The 25,151-nt window shown below is 36.3% G+C and overlaps 1 protein-coding gene across 5 annotated transcripts in view; it reads left to right on the top strand.

Annotated features, from left to right (window-relative positions):
* LOC117986330 (uncharacterized) overlaps window positions 1–25,151 on the top strand; it is a 92,838-nt gene that overhangs the window by 40,773 nt on the left and 26,914 nt on the right. Inside the window, exon 1 of one of the 5 annotated variants that reach the window (XM_034973164.2) lies at window positions 15,808–16,107. The exons of the other annotated variants lie outside the window; for them this stretch is intronic. The gene's annotated coding sequence lies outside the window, so the exon portion shown is untranslated. Of the gene's footprint in view, window positions 1–15,807; window positions 16,108–25,151 lie in introns of those variants that run through there. 5 annotated transcript variants of the gene reach the window in all.

Genomic DNA, 25,151 nt, shown 5'->3' with positions numbered 1-25,151 from the left:
CAATCTGTATTGGGCCAGCGTGGCGGGCTGTGGCCTAAACCCTTTTTATTCTGACAGAAGACCCGAGCTTAGTAGTGGGCTGGTAATGGGTTGATCATCATGATGATGATGATGAAGTACCTACTCTGCGCTGGTGTCAGTCGCGTACCTACCTACCAATATTGCGCGTCAGGTCGAGATGACAATCCGGGCGTGGGCATAAAGCCCATGCAAAAAATCACGTCAATCCGTTGCACCCAAACCAACAAACAAACACACTTTCGCATTTATAATAAGGGTACTGATAGCTGAAGCCTAAATGCGATCACGGAAAACTTTTTTAGAGTTACAGCTACCGAACACGCTTCATTAGACGGCTTCGTTGGTTCGAAGGTTGTACCGAAGAATGTAATAAAAAACCTATTTAATTTTACGCGCTGTGAGGTAATGCTGTCGAGTTTTCAAACTTTTTAGAACACAATTTAAGTAGGCTTCGGTAATAAAAAATCTTTTCTCAAAACATTTAAGGTAGCAATACACGAATCCCTACGAGTTAAAGAGCGTAGTTCCTTATAAAAACAAGGAGCGGCGTCCACCAAACCGTAACGAGTCACTATTTCAAGACATTCGGTCTCCCACGAGTCACGACTCACGACCATGACAGTCTGGATCACTGACACAAGCACGCTGGACTTGCTAACGCTGACCAGCTGTGCAATTGCGGGAGAATGACAGCTACAATGTCACGATCGCAATCATCTCTGATTGGTTAACGTTAATTATTACCTGGATTAATGATCCCTGGGTAATCATTAGTGACAAATGACCATCAATTAAGTGATTCTTTGAATTGACTTTTGTCCACCTAGCTTGTTCTAGGCGATTCACTGTGCGGTGGCCCTACCGCGGTTGTTTGACAGCTACAATGTCACGATCGCAATCATCTCTGATTGGTTAATGCTCGCTCACTATTGGCTACAATGCATTGTTACAACAAGATTCGCACAAATTCAGCCAATCAGATCAATTGAGATTGTAATAATGATTGATGCAAGTTTTAGACAATCGCCCTACTGTTTTTAAGCAACCTAGTTCAATTCCGAAAAACCTGCATCAATCATTATTACAATCTCAATTGTTGTGATTGTCTGAAATTATGGTATTGTTGAAACAATACAAATATATTGTAGCCAATAGGGAGTGAGCATAAACTAATGAGAGATGATTGCGATCGAGACATTGTAGCTATCATTCTACCGCAAACGAGCACCTAAATGTCACGCAGTCACCTCTGATTGGTTGTTGCTCGCTCACTAATGGCTACAATGCATTGTTGCGACAAGAATCGCACCAATTCAGCCAATCACAACAATTGAGATTGTAAGAATGATTGAAATCGACCCGCTGAATCAGGGATCAGGGGTTCAATCCTTCTAAACCCTATTTTATCTATCCTAAATTGACTCCATCGGGGAATTGAACTTGAACCATCTTGTAAGTCTGACTTTGCCTGCTGTGCTTGAGGGGTTTCCGTATAGCGACAAGGAGCGGTGTCCGTCGGTCCGTGACAACTACTGATTCCACGTGAGTAAGTATCCCACGCCTACATCCGTGTGTACTAACGATACATAGTTCATGATCAACCCATCGCCGGCTCACTACAGAGCACAGGTCTCCTCTCAGAGTGAGACGGGTTTTGGCCATAGTCTGACGCTGGCCATGTGGGGATTGATGACTTCATGTGGGGATGATGTGAGACTTCACACACATTTGAAAACATTATGGAAAACTCTCAGGCGAAGGTCTCGAACGTACCGCCAAACAGTCGATTATTTTTCAGGAATTTTTTTTTAAATTTTCTCTCCGTAAGAACCATCCTCGTACTTCAAGAAATATTATGACAAAAGAATTAGCGAAATCGGTTCAGCTGTTCTCGAGATTTGCGATCAGCAACACATTCAGCGATTCATCTTCTCTATAATATAAAAATGAATCACTAAATGTGTTGGTCATCGCAAATCTCGAGAACCGCTGAACCGATTTCGCTAATTCTTTTTTTATAATATTCCTTGAAGTACGAGGAAAGTTTTTACGGAGCGAAAAATTTAAAAAATTTGAATCGACTGGTAAGCGGAACGAGGATTCGCCAGGGCAGCTAGTTTTTATATAGAGAGATATTTAGATGACGTCGACGAAATTAATAGATCAGCTTTCTTTGTAAAAAATAATCAAAGCTGCCACATAGCTGTGCGCAAGCTAAGCATAAGAAATGGTGTTGGGTTCGACGAACCTGGGACCTGTCAAACCGGCACCAATCTCACATCAATAGACCGTAAAATATAAGAAGACATTAAAGTTTCGTAATTTCTAATGTTTATTAAACTACCCGTGAGTGCAAGTTACAAGAAAAAGCCTTGAAAATCTTTTAAGCCCGGCAAGCTAAGGTTTTTTTATATATTTTTTAATTCAGATACAAGTTAGCCCTTGACTGCAATCTCACCTGGTGGTAAGTCATGATGACGTCTAAGATGGTAGCGTTATTTCAGTGACCCCTTGTTGTTTTGGTCCATTTCTATGAGAATTATATTGCAAAATATAAGTATAGTAGGTCCAGAAGAACATAAAAATATTTAAAAATACGCTGACATATTATGGCTTTCTTGAAAGTGCGCCACCACGTTTTCCGCTCACATAAGGCTAATAATTTCGTATGCGAAAGTGTGTCTGTCTGTCTGTCTGTGTCTGTCTGTCTGCTAGCTTTTCACGGCCCAACCGATTTTGACGAAATTTGGTACGGAGTTAGCTTATATTCCGGGGAAGGACATAGGCTACTTTTTATCCCGGAAAGTTAAAGAGTTCCCACGGGATTTTAAAAAACCTAAATCCACGCGGACGAAGTCGTGGGCATCATCTAGTGTTTAATTAATAAATTTTTGATCTCTCTCTTAAAATGTTTGCACACTATTAATTTAGTGGAATGTTATGGGCTCTTTATATTGTATACTTCCATCTTTTTTGTATCAACGCTCTTGCAAATAAATGATTATTTATTTATTTATTCACTTATATTACCAACTAAAAACGAGATACTTGAATAGGTACTTTCTCCAAAAACAATTTTTGATTAACAAATCTCGATCTCTATTGACTTGCACCAAAATTCAAATTATAAGGTTCTCTAACCAAGAATGCTTATTCAACGAAAGTTCCGGGTTGCTCCCATAATAATAATACTTTACATGCTGTTGAGATGGGTACTTACTGCAACCAAGAAGGTACTTATTATTAATCAACCCATCGCTGGCTTACTACTGAGAACGGGTCACCTCTCAGAATGAGAAGGTCCTAGACATAGTCTACCAAGCTAGCCTAGAACATTATGAAGACTCTTAGTCATGCAGATTTCCAAATACAAATAAAAATACAAATACAAATTTCTTTATTGCTCACGATGTTTTCTTCACCGCTAAATCAAGTGATACTTTAGTGTTTAAAACGCACAAAATAATTTTACCTAGATATAAAAAAATAAGTAGGCAATTTATTATGTTAAAAACTTTTAACAATAATAATTGCATCTAGTTCTAAGGCGACTGTTACACCATCAATTTTATCTTGCATCGGCTCGATTGCGGTAGAATGACGGCTACAATGTGACGATCGCAATCATCGCTGATTGGTTGCTGCCCGCTTACAATTGGCTACATTGGATTGTTGCAACAAGAACACCATAAATTCAGCCAATCACAAGTATTGCTAGTTTAATAATGATTGATACAATTTTCCCGCAATAGAGCTACAGCCTACATTTCAATAAATTGATATGATTGACATCGACTTCAAAATTACTTTCTTTTTACATAAATAAAAAGAAAAATAATATTTATCTTAAAGAGCCGTGATAACCTAGTGGTTAAGATGTCTGCCTCCTGTTCGGAAGTTCAGAGATTCGATCTCGGGCACGCAGACGCCCTCTAACTCTTGTGAGATATGTGTGTTTTGAAGGAAAACATCTTGAGGAAACCTGCGTGCCTGAGAGTTGTCCATAATGTCCTAAATTATACTTTCAATTCAATCTTTAATCTACACATTACGCAACCGATCTGACCTATAGTTCGCGACAGTTCGAGATGGCAATCGGGGTATGAGGCGGGCCCGCACACCCGCACAGCACCCGTACCGGGTTATCGCGGGGGCTGTGCATGTGTGCGGGGCGTCTTCACGCCGATTGCCAGCTCGACCTGTGGCGTACTATAATACGTCATAGATTGATTCAATGCTAGATTTTATCAGATTGAGCGTGCAATGTCCACTTAACGTGTAATTACTTATTTCAAATTCACAGCAAGTAAACGCGCATCGCGGTCGACTGCATGTAAAGCAATATTTGCAAGTGTAATTAAGTAATTTACGCAAGAAAGAAGAAATTTACGTAATATTCCATCCATCTATCTTCATTGTGTAATATTGTTTATACAATCGGCACGTTCTGGTCGTTTTGTTATGATTCTAAGGAAAGCTTTTCATGGTAGATGACTCGATTTAAATATTATTAATTAAAGGGTTTCGTTTTAAAATACGTGTTATACACAACTAGATTTCCGCGAATTCGTTCGGTGGGTTTAGGTATTGATTTCGGAGAGTGGGTCTAGGACCTAGGTTTTGAAAATCCGGTGGGAGGGGATTAGGGAACTCTTTAATTTTCCGGGATGAAAATATGTGAATACAATAGTGTCATTCTCCAAGCCTCCAGCTAGTTGATTCGCTAACTCAGATGTCTAACACTAAATGATAACCACCGACGTTTGTTGGTTCTACATTGCTGCTTCACTGGGCGATATGATTTTTTTTTTCGTAGAAAACCTTCAAGGGATTAAAAAATGAGCTCAGTGGCTATCATTCAGTGTTAGAAACTGAGTTAGCGAATCACCCCGCGGGTCTCTAACTAGGTATATCCATGCAACAATCACATCCATTCCATCCGTTTGCTCCGTTCAGTTGCAGCGTGATTGAAGAACAAATCGAACCACCAAACAAATACAATTTCACATTTATAATATTATTTAGATAGAATTCGGATCACCTGGTGGAATAAGTTCTACCTTCCTAAGTAGTAACCTTAATGGTTAATACTTAGCTATAAAATGGTAATAATAAAAATACACCAATATTTTTCGCCAAAATTCAACCCATGAATAAACATAGACGCGCTTTCACCGAAATCGAAGAATATCAATAAATATTCATTTAACAGAGTCGACTTCTGAATCTCAATTCATTTTCCACCGAATTATGCAATTCTGGTTTATTCGTTCCAGTTAATTACAGTTAATTGTTTTATTTGGTTCCATTGATTAATTCGATTTTGGACTACTTTCAAAACGTTCGAAAATCCGCAATTTTAATAGAAACATCAATCAAAAATCTATTGAAAATTAAAGATTAAGGACTAGAAGGTACCTACAGCACGCAACAGGTCGTGATGGCAATCGGAGAGGGAACGCCCGCACACCCGCATGGCCCCCGCACTAACCCGGTGCGGGCGGTTCGAATTAAAAACGAGGAGGCAAATCGTTTCGACTACATACGGGTGCAGACCTTGGCGATGCATTGATATTTTCAGAAATACTTACAGGATCTTTCAAAAACCTAAATCCACGCGAACAGCGTCGTGGGATAGAGCAAGGTACAGTTCTTGCAATTCACGAAGGCGAGTGGACTTTACTTGTGGTTACGTAGGATACACGGGCATTGCGATAAGTGTGCGTGCATGTCGGACCAATCATCAGTCGCGAGCAAGCGTTCGCAAACGCACACATTCAGTGTACGTTACTTATACCACACAAGGCACACAAGCATGAGCCACTCGCCTTCGTGAATTGTAAGAACTGTAACCAGTAAGCACATAAAGGTTTTATAACTAGGTTATTGGTATCAGCTCACGTCACTTGAATCATTAACCACCGACACATTGATGTAAGCAGTTTTTGCGGCACTTTCTCCCTAGCACATTGTTTAATGTGCCTCAAACACTTCTAACTTCTAATAAGACATCATGAGTAGGTATATTTTTAGTTATTGCTAGTTTTCTTGCAACTTCGGCCTTGTTACCCGACTGCGGCAAAGCCAAAAGGAAGGGTTATGATTTTGGCGGTCTATTGTATGTATGGTTGTATCTATGTGTGTTCCACTTTAGCGGCGAAACTACTGAGCTGATTTTGATTAGTGCGATGTCAATTGATTCGTTGGATGACTACACAAAATCGATCTGACGGATGTTACATCCAAAAAAAGTGGGGTGGGGATTGTATAAGTACGCGACAGGTCGAGATGGCATTCGGGGTATGAGGCGGGGGACGCCCCGCACACCCACACGTCACCCGCACTATTCCGCAGCGGGTTAGTGCGGAGACTGTGCGGGTGTACGGGGCGTCCCCACCCCGATCGCCATCTCGACCTGTTGCGTACTATAAAGCCTTTTAAAGCTCTTTATTTTCAAAAAATGTTATCTCGTGGGTATGAGGTTAGTATAATCAATAGGTTCAACTTTAGTTTACACGCACAAATTTTTTTTCAGTTCTTTGAAGAATTCGGACGAATTTTTATTTTTTCGCCTAGTTTACAAACTTTTCCCGGTATTCCTAGCATGTCATTCATGAATCAGAATGTAATTGAAATCGTGCCAAGTAGTGTGTTTCGCAGGTCTTACTCATTCAATCTGGAGTGGCCAGTGGTGCACAATAGCCATTCTGTTGGACAAAAGAATAATTAATTTAATAAGAGTAATTGTACTGTATACTTATAGGCTGATAAAGCCTTATAGCCTTTATGAACCGGTAGGTATGTATGTATATATGACGTATAGTATATTCTTTATTGCACCACAAAACACAAATGACAGGTTACAAAAAGAAATCGTTAAAACTAGGTACAAAAAGGCGGTCTTATCGCTAAATAGCGATCTCTTCCAGACATCCTTAATGCTAGGGAGAAAACTAGTTATTTTATTCTGTGACTAGTTTTAAGTAAATGCAGTAAACCCGTAGGTCAAAAGTTTTGATCTACGAAGTTACTGCCTTTATTAAATCTACTTTAGATGAAAATGATCTGCGTGGATTTGGGATTTTTAAAAATCCTGTGCGAAATCATAAAGCGAGTAGTATAATAAAGCACTGCAAATAGTAGATACACAATTTATTCAATTACTTCTTACACTTAGCTTTTTTTAATCGCAACCTGTTAGTTATACAACCGCCATCAAGACCTCGTCTACAAACCTGCCTCTCTATATTGGGTATAGCGTAATAGTTGTAAGTAAATCTAGATACAGGTAGTAAGTACAACATATTAGTACCTATGTCGAGGTGAACGGACGGCATACTTCATAGAACACTGTAAAAGTAACCTTGTGTCATGATTTCTACTCTAACCTGGCCGTAATTGCATCGTTAGTTAGACTTATGTGTGGAATGTAGGATCCTATCAAGGTGCAGGCATTAAATGTAATTTTGTACCTATTTTTCGACTAAAACATACTCTCTGTTCTCGGTAGGAAGAGCATTCCGAACCATCATCTAGTAGATTTCGAAAACAAGTTTATTTGAAAATAACTTTTCTGATCCAATCATCTGTTCCACCACTAAGTAACTAGACAAATTGTTCCACAGTCTTTAAATACTAACGGCCGATATTAATAATCAATCCTATCTATAATCTGTCGATAAGTTACTTAGCTACGTTGTTATATTTGTAAAAAAATTGGATAGTCTTTTTGACAAAATATAACAATGTTGCTAAGTAACTTTTCGACAAATTCCAGATATATAGATTGATTAAATTATTTATTGATTTGCATTCTCACTCTATTTGCATTCCGTGTCTACCTATAATTTAGCTTATCATTTTGGTAAAGTATTTTGTAAAATTAAAATTATTGTGATTGATGTAAATGTTACAAGCTGTTGGTAAACCTAATAAAGAAAATAAAATAAATTAAAAAAACTTTACATAATTATTCAAATTATGTCCAAATTATTCGCATACGGGATCACTGTGCACTGTGCAGTACCTATATCCGCGTTTCCCGTTATCCTCATAACTGCAAACATTAAACACTAAATATATCGTGGTAGGTGTTTGAACCCGACGGACGCCTGTTCTACAATGCTACTATTAATTATTATTATATGTACTTAAAATGAGTCTCACTTATTTCCATCAGCGCTACAACACTATTACAATTTTCCTCTATAGGTAGACACAGCTACATTATTTAGTTCTTCCTTCTTCCGCGATGTTAATTTTTCTATGTTTTCTCTTCTATTTCTGAGTCCTGGTTAAATTAATCTGATAGCTCGTGGCAAAGATGTTTTTTTCAGATTTCTGTTAAAATAATTTGTTTTGAAGTTTGAAAATTTTACTGCACGTATTTTGAACTTTAAAATTAGACATTTTTACGAAAATCTGGCAAACCACATACACAGATAATGGTTTCTAAAATGTATCTAATTTTCATGTACTTTGATTGCTTACTATTCAAATGTGAATGAAAAGTAGGTTCTATGTTTGTATGGAGCGCGTGATAGAGAGTCCCTTGTTAACAAATAACAGCCTAGTTTAGAATATGTGGAAGCACATATCTACGGCCGAAATTATAATCTGTCGATAAGTTATGTAGGAGCACATACCTACGGCCGAAATTATAATCTGTCGATAAGTTATGTAGGTAGGAACTTACGTTACTTGAAATGGTAAAAACGTACATAGCCACATGTGACATATTCTGTAAATTAGGGTTGTCACTTGGCATAATTTATTATGACTCAATTTTTTTAAAGAATATTATTAACCTTTGACAAAGCTGTGATAGCCTAGTGGTTAGGACGTCCGCCTTCAAATCGGAGGTCGGAGTTTTGATCCCGGGCACGCACCTCTAACTTTTCGGAGTTATATGCGTTTTAATTAATTAAATATCACTTGCTTTAACGGTGAAGGAAAAACATCGTGAGGAAACCTGCATGCCAGAGAGTTCTCCATAATGTTCTCAAAGGTGTGTGAAGTCTACCAATCCGCACATGGCCAGCGTGGTAGACTATGACCAAAACTCTTCTCACTCTGAAAGGAGACCCGTGCTTTGTAGTGAGCCGGTGATGGGTTGATCATGATGATTAACCTTTGATTAGGATTTTTTTGACAAAAAGAAATCAAAGTAGATGACAGACACGCTAACCCGTTGCGGGATAGCGCTAGTGACGTGCGGGTTTGCGAGGCGTTTCCCCGCCTTATACCTACCCTGATTGCCATTGACCTGTCGCGTACTATAGCTGATGCCCGCGACTTCGTTCGCGTGGGTATAGGTTATTAAAAATCTCGTAGGATCGTTTGATTTTCCGGCATAAAAAATGTCCTGTAATTTTAATCTAAGAATAAAATATAATAATTCAAGAATAAGAAAAAAGAACAAACATTAAAGACGAAGAAAATTATTATTTTTAGCTAGTGCCAACCCTACGTCATTCAGCTTTAACTGTACGCGTATTAATTCTGACCCACTTGTATGAAAATTGAAGCTTCGTGCTAAGCAAATGGGGAGGTGCTAATAAACAGTTTGTTTACGTGATCTATTGAACGTGTGCTCAGTAGATAGGTACATTGCGGCTAGTAACTTTTATTAGAAGAAATAGAGTAGGTATACCTATGAGTATACCTATCTGATTTCAAAGGAGGTAAATAAAGAGTACGGACTTCCAAAAAAGAGTACTGAAATAATAATAAAAAATTCGTGTTAACGTAACCTCAAAACGCTTCTCAAAACAACTAATGACATTACATTGACATAATGACATTAGTGGCTGCGTTCAGAAACGTCCAAATTGGGGATACCACAGTAAATAGTCTGCTTTTTTGGTTATGATAATGGTTTTGCATAATATTACACAACTGGCACTAGTACCTACCTACAGTAAATATTGTGTAAAAAAGAGTATTTTAGCATACTCTATTAGTGTTAGGTATAGATTATAGAGTACGCCTACATGATATAGAGTACAATACTCTATTTTAGAGTACGGTTGGCAACCCTAATTGCAGCATCACAGATCATGGGATCTTGCTTCACGCGTTATAATGTGCTTTCCGACGGAATCTCGGTTACAGCGGTCGATATCAACGGAAGCACAGGAGATTTTACAGAGTATACTGCACAAGTGTATGTGCTAAGAAAGGTCCACTCTCTATTCCCTTACTCTCATAATCCGATGGGACGGAAATCCGACACTGCCGGAGAAATAGAATCAATAATCATCATCATGATCAATCCATCGCCGGCTTACTACAGAGCACGGGTGCTACTCCTCAGAGTGAGAAGGGTTTTGGCCATAGTCTACCTGGCCTACGCTGGCCATGTGCGAGAGAGATTAGGCACAGATGACAGCGCCCGGCACGGTTATACGTTGGCAGATGTAATCTCTATTCTCTCACTCTCATAGTATGATGGGACGGCAATCCGACACGACTGGAGAGATATTAGGCACAGATGACAGGGCCCGGCACGGTTATACGTCGGCAGATGTAATCTCTATTCCCTCACTCTCATAGTATAGTATGATGGGATGGTAATCCGACACGACCGGAGAAAGATTAGGCACAGATGACAGGGCCTACGACCTTCGCAAATCTCAAACAATTTAATATAACGTTAGGTTTACGAAAAGATAACCAAGTGCAATTGCGCCCTTAGCAATATCGTTTAGCTTATTATCAAAAAGGGCTTTTACTTAATAATAATTAAAATTTCCTTCCAGACATTTGACTGCTTGAGACGAATTCCTAAGAAGTCATAAAAGGTCATTCGCGTCCGTCAGTCAATTGATTAATTTATAGAAACGACTGAGAAGGGACTCAAATGTAGTGTGACCGCGTCAAGTGAATTTTCTAGGACTATCCTATTTTCTTATGAAATTAAAAAAATTAAGCATCATTTCTAAAAATATTTTACAATTAGAATGCGTAATTATATTATAATTAATCTCCAATCAGTTGCAAGACTAATAATAATTAACTATTGATATAAACCAAAATTAATTTACTATTGCCTAAAAAGTACAAGAAATACAACCGTTGATAAAAATATTATATTCAACTGTTTTTTGTAGGGAATATTTGAATGAAAAGGTATATGTTTAAATATATTATCATGGTCTATTGCCACGGTCACTGCATTCGAAGTGGACAAATTGATGTTATACCCTGCGAGCCGGAGTAATTGCCAGTTAGTTGCTTTTAACGTGCTTTTAACTGAGCTTAGGGCATGACATCGTATCTAGTAGGTAAGGTACCTCATATTGGAATTAATTAGCCTTTGGTGATACGGCTATATGCTTTGAGTATTTGTCATCTAAGACTGAATGATTCGTCACTAATCTCTTACGTCTACCTTTCAGCATACTAGAAAAGTACATACTTTCATAGCCTAAGCATCCATGACCATATTATGTTGACAATTTATAGCCTCATAAAAACTCCATGATCATAAAAAGGAGACGAAAATAGAATCGAATGAAAACATGGGCAGTAACTCAATAATTGAAAACACAAGTTTTTGTATAAATGCCTTTTGTTTTTGCATCCTCGTTGCCTACACATGCCTAGCCATTGTAAACAAATCGGTTTCGCTCTGCAACACCCGCCGGTGTCGGGTTCTACGCTCATTCTTCGAAAGCTGTACAAATATTCATTGAAACCTGAGCTCGAGCTTTGCAGTGAGTAAGCATGTAAACTGTGTCCAAAGTCGAAATACCGCCACATCATAATAATTGATCTGGACTCAGGAATGCTGACGGTTAGTCCAAAGTCAACACATTGACTTTGGCCTGGCGAGTCTTCAATTCAATCCATCCGTGGTGTGCGTAAATTCTTTGTCTAAAATTCTTGGTAAATGGTACAAAAATTGTTTTATAATTTAGGCACTTCGGAGATAGATTGGGAACTCGCCATCACAAACCGAAGTTTTAGATTCATAAACGCTAAGCGCCCTTGGCATTCCTGAGGATTGCCCAGGTCAATTGCAATTTGCTGGCATTTTAACTTTGAACTATAATAACATAACTATATGACTACGGCTTATTTCGGCTTGAGTTATAATATTTTTCGAAAACATACAAGTTTGCAGTACCTACTGATGACGAATCATGAAAGAATTTTTCGAAGCGATATTTTGTGCATTAGACACGTTCCGAACATCACATAATATATTACATTAGACAAAACCTCTAACAATCAGTAATTTATGGCAACTGATGGGTTGAAGAGGAGTTTGTAAACGACGTAATGCTTATTTATTGACGTGATTTTAAAAACAAAACCGTAAATTGTAATAAATTGGCTGCTAGTAACCATTTTTGATGAGAAAGCTTATGAAAATAGTTTCATTATACGCAAAAAAAAGATAAGCTAACTGATTAACAAAATATCTACGTTCAGCTAGGTCCAGGAACTTGTTACATATAAAATCTAAATAAAATCCACAGGGACGAGGTTGCGGGCATTATACCTACCTTATTCTATGGTAAAGACTAAAATTAAAAAATGTTCACCTAGGCGTCAGATTTAAAAATTCTAGAAAAAAATACTAAATGCACTGAATTTCGACCATAAATAGGTTGATAGCACAAAATGACTGGCTTAGGTTGCAAAATATACACAAAATGAACATCAGCGCATTGTGTATTCACATCTGTTGAGCAAGCTTCACTCGCAACTTCCTCCGCTTGTCTTGAACATGTGCGAGATTATCGTCTGTTTAATACACTCTGGCATTGAACTGAATAGAATCGATGATTATTATCAAGCATGCCTGGTTCCATACGATCAATCATTATGTGTAGTTAATTAAATACTTGGATCTCTACATCTAATACTAACTACTGAATCTCAGAATACAGTTTGCTCTGTTCTAATTTAAATAAAATCTGTCCATTAGCAATCTATCTATAGATTTGAAATGGACTAGCCAGTTATTAATTCCTCCGGGGACTTACTATTCCTATTCCATCCCCACATCCAGTAACAAGGACCTGGGACGTTTTCATACCTGATGACCAGCTTATGCTAAATGCTGTGCCACTGATGAAGCGGTAGTGGCTAGCCTAGTGTTTTTTATCGACAGTTTGTTTAAACAATGGTAAAACGCATGTAAAATTGGATTAGCAAATAGAACACGATAGGAAATTGTCACTGTATTCTATTTAGCAATTCACAAATTGGCTAACACAGTCAGATAAGAAAATTCAACCATAAATAGTTTGGAAACTCTAACTCAACATGTATATGTAACTTACTTTAGAAGAAAAATTATTCACAGAAACGAATAAAAGAGCGGCAGCTATTAATCTTATTTATTAACGGTTTATTTCTCGATCTGCAAGTGATTATTAAATGCAAATATAAATATTGGTTAATTATCTTTAAGCAAAATTAATGGTTATGTTAAATACGGTTGAACGTATTTCGAAAAATTTCCGAATACTAATTATACATAGGTAAGTATAACTAATATACATCTTTGCAGTTATTAATTCCAATTTATTCACATTTCTCGCTTGTTAAACAAGATATCGGTTATTTATGCAGATAAATGTGTAGTAGGTAAGTGGTTGAGGTAAATAGATATGTAATAGGTACTAATTTGGTGCTAGTAAATCTGAAAGTCAGCTGTCACAAATAGGCGGATGATGATGACATTATCCTATTTCTATTACTAAAATCTCTAAATTTACATTGTGATATCCTTTGTAACTGGTAGCATTAGAAAAAGGATGTCAAATTCCTGAAAGGCCGGCAACGTATCGGCAGTACCTCTGGTGCTGCAAATGTTCATGGGTGGTAGGAATTACTTAACATTAGGTGATCCGTCTGCTTTCGTAATTAATCTCTATTTTTTTTACAAACTTTATTTCATGTAGGCCAACTTCTGGCTCCTGTAGTAGGTACTAGGTACCTACGTCAAGACTTTACCAGCAAATTCTAACTACTGAGAAGAGCTGCTACTCTTTTGAAAAACGCAAAATTTTACAATATTACATTAATATAGCTAAGTATAATATCAAATTAACAAGTCATAACACAATTGATCTGCCAGTCGGCATAGTTTAGTTTAGTATTTGACAACGGAATTAGCAAAAGCCGTCTTATAGTCTGTACCAACTACCAACATAACGGTAATCAAAACGTGACTTCTGCATGAGATTCTATCTTGTTTAGCCGGCGACCTAATACCGGAATAATTACCACTGTCGAAGGAAAAAATAATGTTTCCGTACAAAGAATTCCGCAAGTAATAACGATAATTTTAACATCAAGTGTAACCTAGATTTTGTAATGAATAACTTTCACAAAATAGGGGTTCGAAATTTGTGTAGTCCACGCGGACGAAGTCGCGGGCATAAGCTAGTTATTTATAAAAACCCAAAATTATGGCCATCTACTATTTTTTTATAATATGTGCAACTGATTTTTCGAATACATTTTTTTAAGTCCCATCCAGATTCTGAAGCAACAAACTAAATCTGTTTAGCGTCTAAATTCTAAACTGCTGACTAACTAGAATTAATGACATATGGCACGAGTTTTGTAACTTAACTAATCATGACAATTCTTTAACACAAGATAGATTCCAATGAAGAGATCGTTTACCGAAAAACTTAGGTAGATAGGTACATACATAGAATAAGAAATATAGAATAATAGAATATATAGAAAGTCAACAACAGTTTTATTTACAGCAGAATTGTTACTATCATTATCATTTATTCTTATTACCACTAACGTTCAACAGTGAACCTTTATAGGGACCAAAGGCAAAAAGGTCTCAATAAAACATAAGTAAAGTCGTTATACTGAGAACTGTATAGCATAACCGCAACCATTCATAAGTGTGTATGAAAGAGACGGAAATATAGAGAACTGCATAAGTTGGAGTGAGATAGAGGTATTGCATTCCGACGGGCGCACCATTGCATGCGTTCGCGCAGCCGCTGAGTTGCTAGCCTGTGACCTCTTGACCTCCCATAAAGTTGAAGATTATTTATTTCATGGTGATAACAAAAAAGGAATATAATTGTACTATAAAAATATCCAATACGCATAAACATAAAATTATACAAGAAACCATTAATATAAAGCATAAATTTTATTTTGATTCTATCAATCATATTGATACTATTAATAATTGAAACTTCGTTCGCGTGGGTGTAGGGGGAACTTTTGATTTTGCACCATAAAAAGTAGTATAAGATATCTCCATTCTTTTCAGTTAAATTGGTTCAGTATATTATTGTGGAGCGAAGGAGTAACAAACATCCAAACTTTCACATTTATAATATTGAATGTTACGAATTAGGATATTTCGTGAGAGAAAAACAGGAATAAATTATTGAAATGAAAAATAGATGACTTCAAAGTTAAACACAATGAGATTAAATCCAAAAGGGGATTAGATGCGTCTCTTATTAAAACTGTTTCTTTAAATAATGAATTTTAAATTTGAAAATTTTCAGTCAAAATCAGTGCGAAGACAGAGCTAGGCGAGTACAGAAAATCCAAGATACAAAAATTCAGGACCGGCCTATTATAACATACAATAAAATATCATAATCCTTATTATTTTATAAAATATACTAGGTTACTGTAAATAGAAGATGAAACCAACTTAAATACACAATGAAAAATTATACATTTTGCTGGAGATTCGAAATCAGAGCTGGTAATACTCCGTCTCAGCTGCGTCTGCCGTCTGCGCCGCTCTCCATTCGCTTGTATTGTATTGTATATCATTCGCGTACGCGCATCGAATCGAGACGGCCGTACGTTTACGAGCGTCGTAACACAATACATCGGTATCGTGACGGCCAATACCAAACATATCCCCAAATCCATAACCTTTATGGTGTTTATACTTTAAGGTGACGTCACAACCGAAACGAAATCTGTGTTCTGGTGAAGTGAAGTGTTATAAGTGTACTAAAGTGAGAACTACCGAGGGTACTTTCACTGGACTGAAAGTTTTTAAAATATTCATTCGGAGCTTCTTATTATTTATAAGGATGGCACAGGAATGCGGACTCTATTAAGGTGAATATGTAGGTCTAATTAGAAATTATGTTACCATATAAGATATAATAGAGACGATATGGAGAGATCGATTGTTGTCGTGTATTGCGTTAACTGTCATTGTTTTAATGCGGCTCACATTCTTATCCTACTTTTCAGTATACAGGCAGTAGTGAACATTTAAATAAATATAAATGCTATAGTAGGTATAAATACTATACGGAAGAGAGGTTTTGCTTATCTCTCTTGAGGTAAATCTCAAACGGTACAAATAGTCGAGGCTCGACTCACAAGCAAATTCCCACGTTCGATTACCGGTAAGGTCAGTTTAAGTTCCTCTTAGACTGCTATTAACAGTTAAGAACTTATCATTTGATGAGCTTGTAGTCAAGTCAATTTCTCTACATATGTACTATACGAGTAGAACTTATTTACAAAATACATTATATTGGATCTATTAGAAACAATGTCAAAAATTAAAACACATTGGAAAAAAAAGGGAAATGAACAAATAAAAAATTTAAACGTAATTCACCTATTTTATTCACACAGAATTTTTAAACTTGGAGAAAATTATAGGGAAATGGAAATAAATACGAACCCCAAACTAGGATATATCATAAAATAATAAAAAAGTCTGTGTTTGCAAGAAAAAGTTAAAAAAATATAGGTATTTGTAGTGCGTTTTAGAAATTGCCATAATGTAAGATATCATACACAATACCTAATTACCTATTTATCTCATTATCTCTTACTTAATTGCAATCTAACAAAAAACATACAAATGAAAAGTGTTTTGTCATAAATGGCTCGGCATTAGATTCTTCTTTAGAAACCGATCATCTGGTATTAATTACATGGTTTTATACCACAACGAAACTAGTGAAAAAGTCACGAATCATTAATATTGTGCGCAACCATGCAACTTCGCGTAAAACTGTTTTTCTTTTGTACAACAATATATCTAATCGCTTCAGTACAGTCAGCACTTAAATACAATATGTATTTGTCAGGAAAATAGAAACGCTGAATAAATAAGTAGGTATGGTATTACAAAAATATCGTTTTTTTTTAAATAATATGCTTGCTTAATATGTTTGTTTTTGGATTAGTAAGTAGGTAACGTTCATACATTTCTAGCTTGTGCTCGCGACTTCATCCGCGTGGACTACACAAATTTTAAAGCCCCATTTTACCATGGAGGTGAATTTTCAAAAACTCTTTCTCAGCGGATGCCTACGTTATAATAGCTATCAGCATGCCAAATTTTAGGCCGATCCGTCTGATAGATTAGTCAGTCAACTTTTCCTTATATATAAACAGAATATGTAAGCTTGAACTTAAAAATATCCTGTATGAAATCCTATAAGAAAAACTACTTAACTAGAAATCCTATCTTGCTAAGACTCGTCCTAGAAATTTCAAAAGCCAGGTCACTCTATTTTTTAAACAACATAGCTTCTAATTTAATTGATATTTCTAAGATAATAGTCCTAGAAAGTCCGCGAAATTTCAAAAGCCAGGTCACTCTATTATTTTAAACAACATAGCACATAGTGTTTAATTATATTGACATTTCTAAGATAATAATTAGTAGGTTTCAGCTTGAAATAAGGAAGTGAAAATGTGTATTGCACTCGTCTCCTTAAATAGGTATGAGTTATATTATCTACCCACTAGTATGACGACAGGTGTCCCATTTTCATGGATAAAAGGCAAACCTGTTGATTATATTATTATTTCTTAGTACCTACTTATGAAAAAGTCAATTAAACATAAAAAACCAAACTGGTCAAGTGCGTGTCAGAATACGCAGAAAGGATTCCGTAGTCATTATTTCGTATTTACATAAAGCACGTAAGTCCTAAGTAAATTACTTAACACTGATTCATTACTTCATCAATGGGAGCTTCTTTTCAAAAACTGTCTAAAAAACATCATGATGGTTTTAAAATACCTACTTACCTATTCATTGAGATATATCACTCAAGTGGATAAAACAAAATTTTAAGCATTAATGTTCAGGTTTTTTTTTCTAAATTTCATTAAATTTAGAAAAAAAATGAACAAAGGCACATTTGCCTCTGTACATGGCGGTTACAGTTTTCTACCATTGTCCTAAACATTTTTACAGCTCTTATACTTACTTACTTAGTTAGTTCATTTTTAAAATGGTTGTAACACACAAATAAACAGACGGACTGGACAAAACTATAAGGGTTCCTTGTTTTACTACGGAACCCTACATAAGGCAATTAACCATAAAAAACTAGAGCGGTAAAATATTTAATTGTACTTCACTGGTATAGATAGGTACCTACCTGCCAGGTATTTTTGCTACTTCTGCAATCTGATGTAATAACAACAAAATAAGCGTTATTATTCTCGCTGAGAAAAAAAAATTAAGTAGGTAAGTACCTACTTCATTTTTTATTTACTTTTTTTTAAAATCTTTTATTAACAGGCTTTTATATTTAGTTATGTAATAATATGTCAGCCTTTTTATTTATTTATACTTAGTAATTAGTATCACACTTTAAGTATCAGATCTGTATTTCAATATTTAATCAAGACTAATGCAGCTGCAGTTGGTTAGTAATAAGCATATAGCAACAAAAAGGTAACAAACAAACACTTTCTTTTATATTTTTCTGGTAGTTTTGAAGTCGACTGTACCAAGTTACACAGTGTGTCAGTTATCTCGAAAACATTTTAACACGATATCTTAGTACCTATCTATGTATTTGCTCTCGTATATACCTACTTTACCTATTTATATCGCAGATAATGTTTTTATCTGACACAATCTGGCGTGGTTTTCACTTTTCCCCTGTAGTGCTAAGCAAACATCGGATTTGTGAAATTTTTGTGATATCTTTGACTTTAGGAGGTATGTAGGTACCTATAAAATGTGCCATGTCAAGAATCTCAACATAAAAAAAGTCGGACTCGCACACAAATGGTTCCGTACGATCGTTCAATAAATAATACATTTTTTTTTAATTTTCATTATTCTGTTGTTATAGCGACAATAGAACTACCTATCTATTCTGTGATAACTCTACCTATTTATGGTTCATGAGATGCAGCCCGCTGACGGACGGACGGACAGCGGAGACTTAGTAATACTGTGGTAATAGGGTCCCGTTGGAAACCTTCGAGTACGGAACCCTATAGTAGTATGTTATAAATGTATCAAGTTTTTAGGGATCCGTACCCGAAGGGTGCAAACGGGACAATATTACTAAACCTACCTAGTAATTTCCTGCCTATTTAGTAGTTTATAAGTAAATAGATTTTAAATACATAAAGACAAATTGACGTAACATTAGTAATTCAATATAGGCCTATCAATACAGCTCGCGTCATTTCCTGTACAAAAGATCAACGGTTGACCCGCAGGCTAAGAATGCCGATTGCCGATAGCAATCGTGACTTCGAAATACATTCATGACTTTATGACGTACCTGCCATGAAATACTTTAAATTGTTCTGCATCAGGATAAATATTGATAAACATTTCAATCGATATGAACTTAATGAATTTTATGAGTTAACTAGCAGTTGCCCGCGACTTAGTTCGTGTAAAATTTCTGGTTTCTCATGAGAGCTGAAATTTTCCCGCTGCAAAAGGCCTCACTTACCTACTCACTCAGTCTAACTTCAAGGCACGGAACCCAGAATACCTAAATGCCAATTTTCATATATCTAACTTCAAAAACATAGAACATTCATACAACCTTTCAACCCCCATTTTACCCCCTTAGGGGGGAATTTAGTTAGATCCTTTCTTATCTGATACCTACCCTCTAGAAAGGACCTACGTTTCAAATTTCAAGTAAAAATAACAATAGTTAAAACTTTTCTATCAAAACTTTTACCCCCTATTTTAGCACCCTTAATGGGATTTCCCAAATTGACTTATAAAGTTTTAATTATTTAAAGCTAATAACCTAAATGGCGATTTTCACGTCTCTAACTTCAAAAACATAGGACTTTCATACAACCTTCGACCCATGACTTGACTTGCTGGAAACCTGCATGCCTGACAGTTCTTCATAATGTTTTCCAAGGTGTGTGAAGACTGCCAATCTGCACTGGGTTGGCAGTCTTCACACAGCTTTGCAGGCTATGCCCTAAATCCTTCTCATTCTGAGAGGGGACCCATCATGGTAATGATGATGATGGTGAAACACACCAGATTCGATGGGTGAAACTTAATTTAGTCTAACTATATAAAGTGAAAAGGTCAACGCACAGCTCAAACTACTGGATGGATCGGGCTGAAAATTGGCATGCAGATAGCTATTACGACGTAGGCATTCGCTAAGAAAGGATTTTTGAAAATTCAACCCCTAAAGGGGGGAAATAGGGGTTTGAAATTTGTGTAGTCCACGCGGACGAAGTCGCGAGCATAAGCTAGTTTGGACATAAAAAGGCGATCTAAGATGTCCTAAAAGTTGAATTGTGATTATTTTTCAAAACTTAAATTGCATAGGTAGGTACCTACCTTTGTCCGCGACAGGTTGAGATGGCAATCAGGGTTTGAGGCGGGAGGACGCCCCGAACACCCGCACGTCACCCGCGCTCGCCCGCATCAGGTTAGCGCGGGGGCTGTGCGGGTGTGCGGGGCGTTACCTCCCCAAATACCTTTTCGACCTATCGCGTACTATACCTAATGTGGTTAAGTTCTTACAAAAGTATACCTACCCGTCTTACCTCAACACACACGCGGAAATGTTGAAATGTGTTTCCTAAAAGCTAAACTCATTAAGAGCATTCATCTATCATCGTTGTTCAACGCATTTCCATCACATGCTACCAAGTCCCCGGTTCCCACTTCCCAGCGTGAGACAAAAAACAAATAAAACACTAACGAACAGCGGGTATATAGTTATCGTGAACTACTTTGTTGAAGTTAATTTATCGTCTGCAAGTGTTAACCCATAGCCTTCTCTATATAGGAGGCTGTGGTTAACCTCACACGTTTTTATTTTTTGTCAGTTAAATTGTTTATGTCAGAATTACTTGGGGTAGAGTTGCTACTTTTAAAAACAAAATTCATATCTTCTATCCCAATCTTACTAAAACAAAATTAAAATACACTAAATTATGCTTGCTTTCGAAATGAAAAGTGCTCTTTTGTTTAGTTTGGAGTCAAAAATGCTTTAAGCTTTGATCAGTATTTTTTTTATTTTGAACAACAATGAGATGAATGAAAATAGGTATATGCTTTATTTACTGTTTGTACACCATCATAAAAAAGAAAGTCATAAATGTAAAACGATAAAATAACACAAAATATAGTAGAAGTGCAATAATTGGCAGCCTTATCACTTTGCAGCGACTTCTGCCAGTTTTATATTCAATTTTGTTCATGAAATACTCTCTAAATTTATTTTAGTTTGGGAATAAAAAAAGCGATTTGAAATTTAGATATCCTTAAAGTTAAATTATGATTATTTGCTTTGCTTGATTATCTATTATTTTTGCTACACCAGTGTCGTGGGCATGTTTCCTTCACATTCTCAACATATTATTACCGATAGCAGTTGCATGTTATTACAAACAGGTAGGACATTATTTCGTTCGCCGATTCCCATGCATTGTGTCGCAGCCTCATTGTCCGAGACAACAAGGGTCCAATGACGTGACACCATTGTTTCGGACCTCTATGTAACAACCTACTGCGACATGGTTCAGTTTTGAGTTCAAGATCGGTACAGTAATTTTTCATGTGAACTTGGAACAAAATGTTTTCGTTTTCACTGTAAAATAAGAAAATAATCACTACCCCTATTGTAAACGCGAAAGTGTGTTTTTTGTTGGTTTATTGGTTTGTTGGTTTGTCCTTCAATCACGTCGCACCGGAGCAACGCATCGACGTGATTTTTTGCATGGGTATAGTTTAAGACCGACCTAGTGAAGCTGCTTTTACCCCGGAACATCAAAGAGTTCCCATGGGATTTTCACGCGTACGAAGTTGCGGGCATCAGCTAGTTACTAGATAATTTATATCACGTATGCACGTAATGCCACCAACAGAAGTCGCTGGAGAGAGATCGTACGAGCAGCAGTGTAGGAGAGTTCATAGCCACGACCACTCTACCAAGAGTAAACATTGAGAAGGAAGGATCACCGTGTCTTTTGAATTTAGTCCAATCCCTTGCCTATCATTTGCAAAAATCTTATGTCCAAATTGCGCAAATTAGAGACCAGCGAGCCTTACTATACCGAAGATTCACTATAATATGCATTTGAATTTTGAATTTCGAAAGTTTAATCTCAAGCATCTAGATTTCTTAACGCGAGTTGTGTACAAACAAATTAAATTTCATGGACGGTATAAATTTTACATACCTACATTACCTTCACAGCACGCTTCATAGCTGTTAGCAAGAAAAAAATTAGTCTTTTTCTAGTCATATCTGAATAACTGAATCCTCTTTAATCACTGTTTAGATCTTCCCTTCTAATTGCGTCGCTAGCCTCTTGATAATGTTTTTCCAACGAAGCCTGTTCTCCACCGTGTGATGAGCATGATAAGCAGAGCAGATGCCAGAGTCAAATGTTTCCTTCACCGGGTACGTCCAACGTCTTGGGCTACGTCCATGTGACCTCTGCCCTTTCGATCTTCCATGTAAGCTTAGCTTTTCTATGTTTGTTGCATCTTTCCTGGCTCTGTAACCAAAGTATGCTCCTGAAAAAAACATATTACACAATCGAAAATAATGTAAATTGTTATAAAAGAGGACGGATTTGCCTGACGCTTGTTCCAGCAGTATATCAAATCTTTGAAAACGGCAACCACCGAGTTTCTTGCTGGTTCTTCTCGATAGGAAAGGCATTCCGAACTAGTGGTAGATGCATTTGACGATTCAAACGTACTTGTAAAAGTTTAATTGAATAAAAAATATTTTTATTTCTTTATTTAAAGTATTCCAGTTTGTTTGTTTTACGCAGACATATGGATTTCACCATTAGATATGATCATATCAAAAGGTCTGTCTGAGTTATTAAAACTGAGTTATTAAATTAATTGGATTTCACCATTAGGTATGATCTTATCAAAAGTAAAGTCAGACAAACACGAAAGTACCTACTTGTAAAAAAAAGGTGAAACTTAACCGTCTGACGTCTGCAAAAAGTTCCAACCACACGTTGTTTACATCGTTAACCTACTTTTGGATGGTTATCATGGTTCGTAGAGCTAATAGCATCTGTCTGTGATCCATTAAAATGTGATTTAGTAATGATGCAGACTGCAGTCAGGTATAAACAAACAGCTCATTAGTGATTGTTTATACCTGAAAGAGCCTCCCCGCGTGGTGCTTAGTTTTATACCGATCACAAGCACCCGGCGTCCCTGGAAGCAGCTACTACACGAACAAAATCAGTCTTATGACATATCTTTTCACCACGACACGACGGCTACCTTTAAAATCGTGGTTGCGGCGTTTTGAGAAAAAGAAGAAGTGATTGTTAAAAATGAGAGATAATCTTAACTTTATTTCATAATAAGACATAATCAAACTTTTGTTATAAAAGGATTTGCTTTTAAAAATAATGTGTGCTTATTTCATTAGCTATTTGTCGGAAAAATACACTGGTTTAATGGTAATGACGAATATAAATTCTTAAGTTACTAAAAGGAAAACAAACAATCAACCTTTTTTTTTATTAAATTCAATAATGACCGTTTAGTTAAATCCGTCATTATTTTGCAATAGGGACCTACGACCTGCCTGCTTGATTTTTTTGCATATTATACCTACTTCTAGCTATATACATTTGTATATAGCTAGAAGTAGGTATAATATGCAAAAAAAATTTATTAAATTTCCTACTCAAGTACTTACATAATATATAGCTTTAATTAAAAATTGTTTTTAGCTTGAGTAGGAAATTTAATTAAAGTTACACAACAGAGTTGATTCAATATAATTTTTACTCGTTTAAAAAAACCATAAAAGTATAAAAGTGGATTCATTAATAAGAAATGCTCGTTAAGAATGCCAACCCACTTTTACAATACTGATTGATCTTAAAGCAGTTTTTATTGAATCACATTCACTGCGCACAGTCATAAGACGGAAGTCAATACAATAAAGTTTACAGGGAACGAACTCAATATTGCATATTTGAATTTAAGATAGTCGCACATCTATTAATAAAACAAGTCGTACAGCCGCCTGCGCTGAAGGAATTAAAATGATTGTCAATACATCGCTATTTGTTACATTACATTGCTTCGGTGTATCTGATTCGTACCGGTAACATGACTTGATGAATTTGACGTATGTTGAAGAGTTGTTATTGTCTATCACATTTATATTATGGAGTTCGCCAGGTTTTTCAGAAATCACCATTTTATTTGACCGTCTAGTCTCAGACCCTAGTTTAACTTTTCAATGTGAACTCTGCATAAATCGTTCATCATCAATCAATCATCTGTGTACATTTAGATGGACGTAAAACTTTTCTGTTCTTTTCTCATCCATACTAAGTGACAGATTTACGCACAGTTAACATTAATTTAAAAATTACACTGAGGCCTCAGAAATTGAAAACTTACACTATAGCACAGGTTCTATTGGCATTTAAATTTTAAAACCTACTTTCTTAAAAATATGTTACGTATTTACGCGTGCTGTTAGATGTGTGAACAGTTTAAGAAGGAAGTCAGTACACACTACACAATAAAGTTAACCGGGAATAGAACTCAATATTATGTATTTAGCGGCTCTGATATGTGGGGAAGGGGTCAATAACTCCTGTCTAATTATAGTTTATGTGTTAGGTATTTATAAATAGTCGCTCTGCGGTTTGGATAGGGCTGCCAACTCTAGGACTATAATGCCTACTGAATAAACGTTAGTCTTGATAGTCCTAACAGGAAATGCATTGTCCTGCCCCCATATTACATGCATTGACGCAAACAAGCATTGTTAACTAAATTTGGGTGATGCAAAACTAATCTAAATATGAATTCTCTTTTAATCCCGTGATCAAACCTCTACAACATTGTTGAATATTGGTGCAAATTTTAACCTAAATTCTAACTC

The sequence above is a fragment of the Maniola hyperantus genome, chromosome 11, assembly GCF_902806685.2.
Source record: "Maniola hyperantus chromosome 11, iAphHyp1.2, whole genome shotgun sequence".
NCBI lineage: Eukaryota > Metazoa > Arthropoda > Insecta > Lepidoptera > Nymphalidae > Maniola > Maniola hyperantus.
Note: the sequence above shows the minus strand (reverse complement) of the source record. Positions and strands in the feature narration are given on the sequence as shown.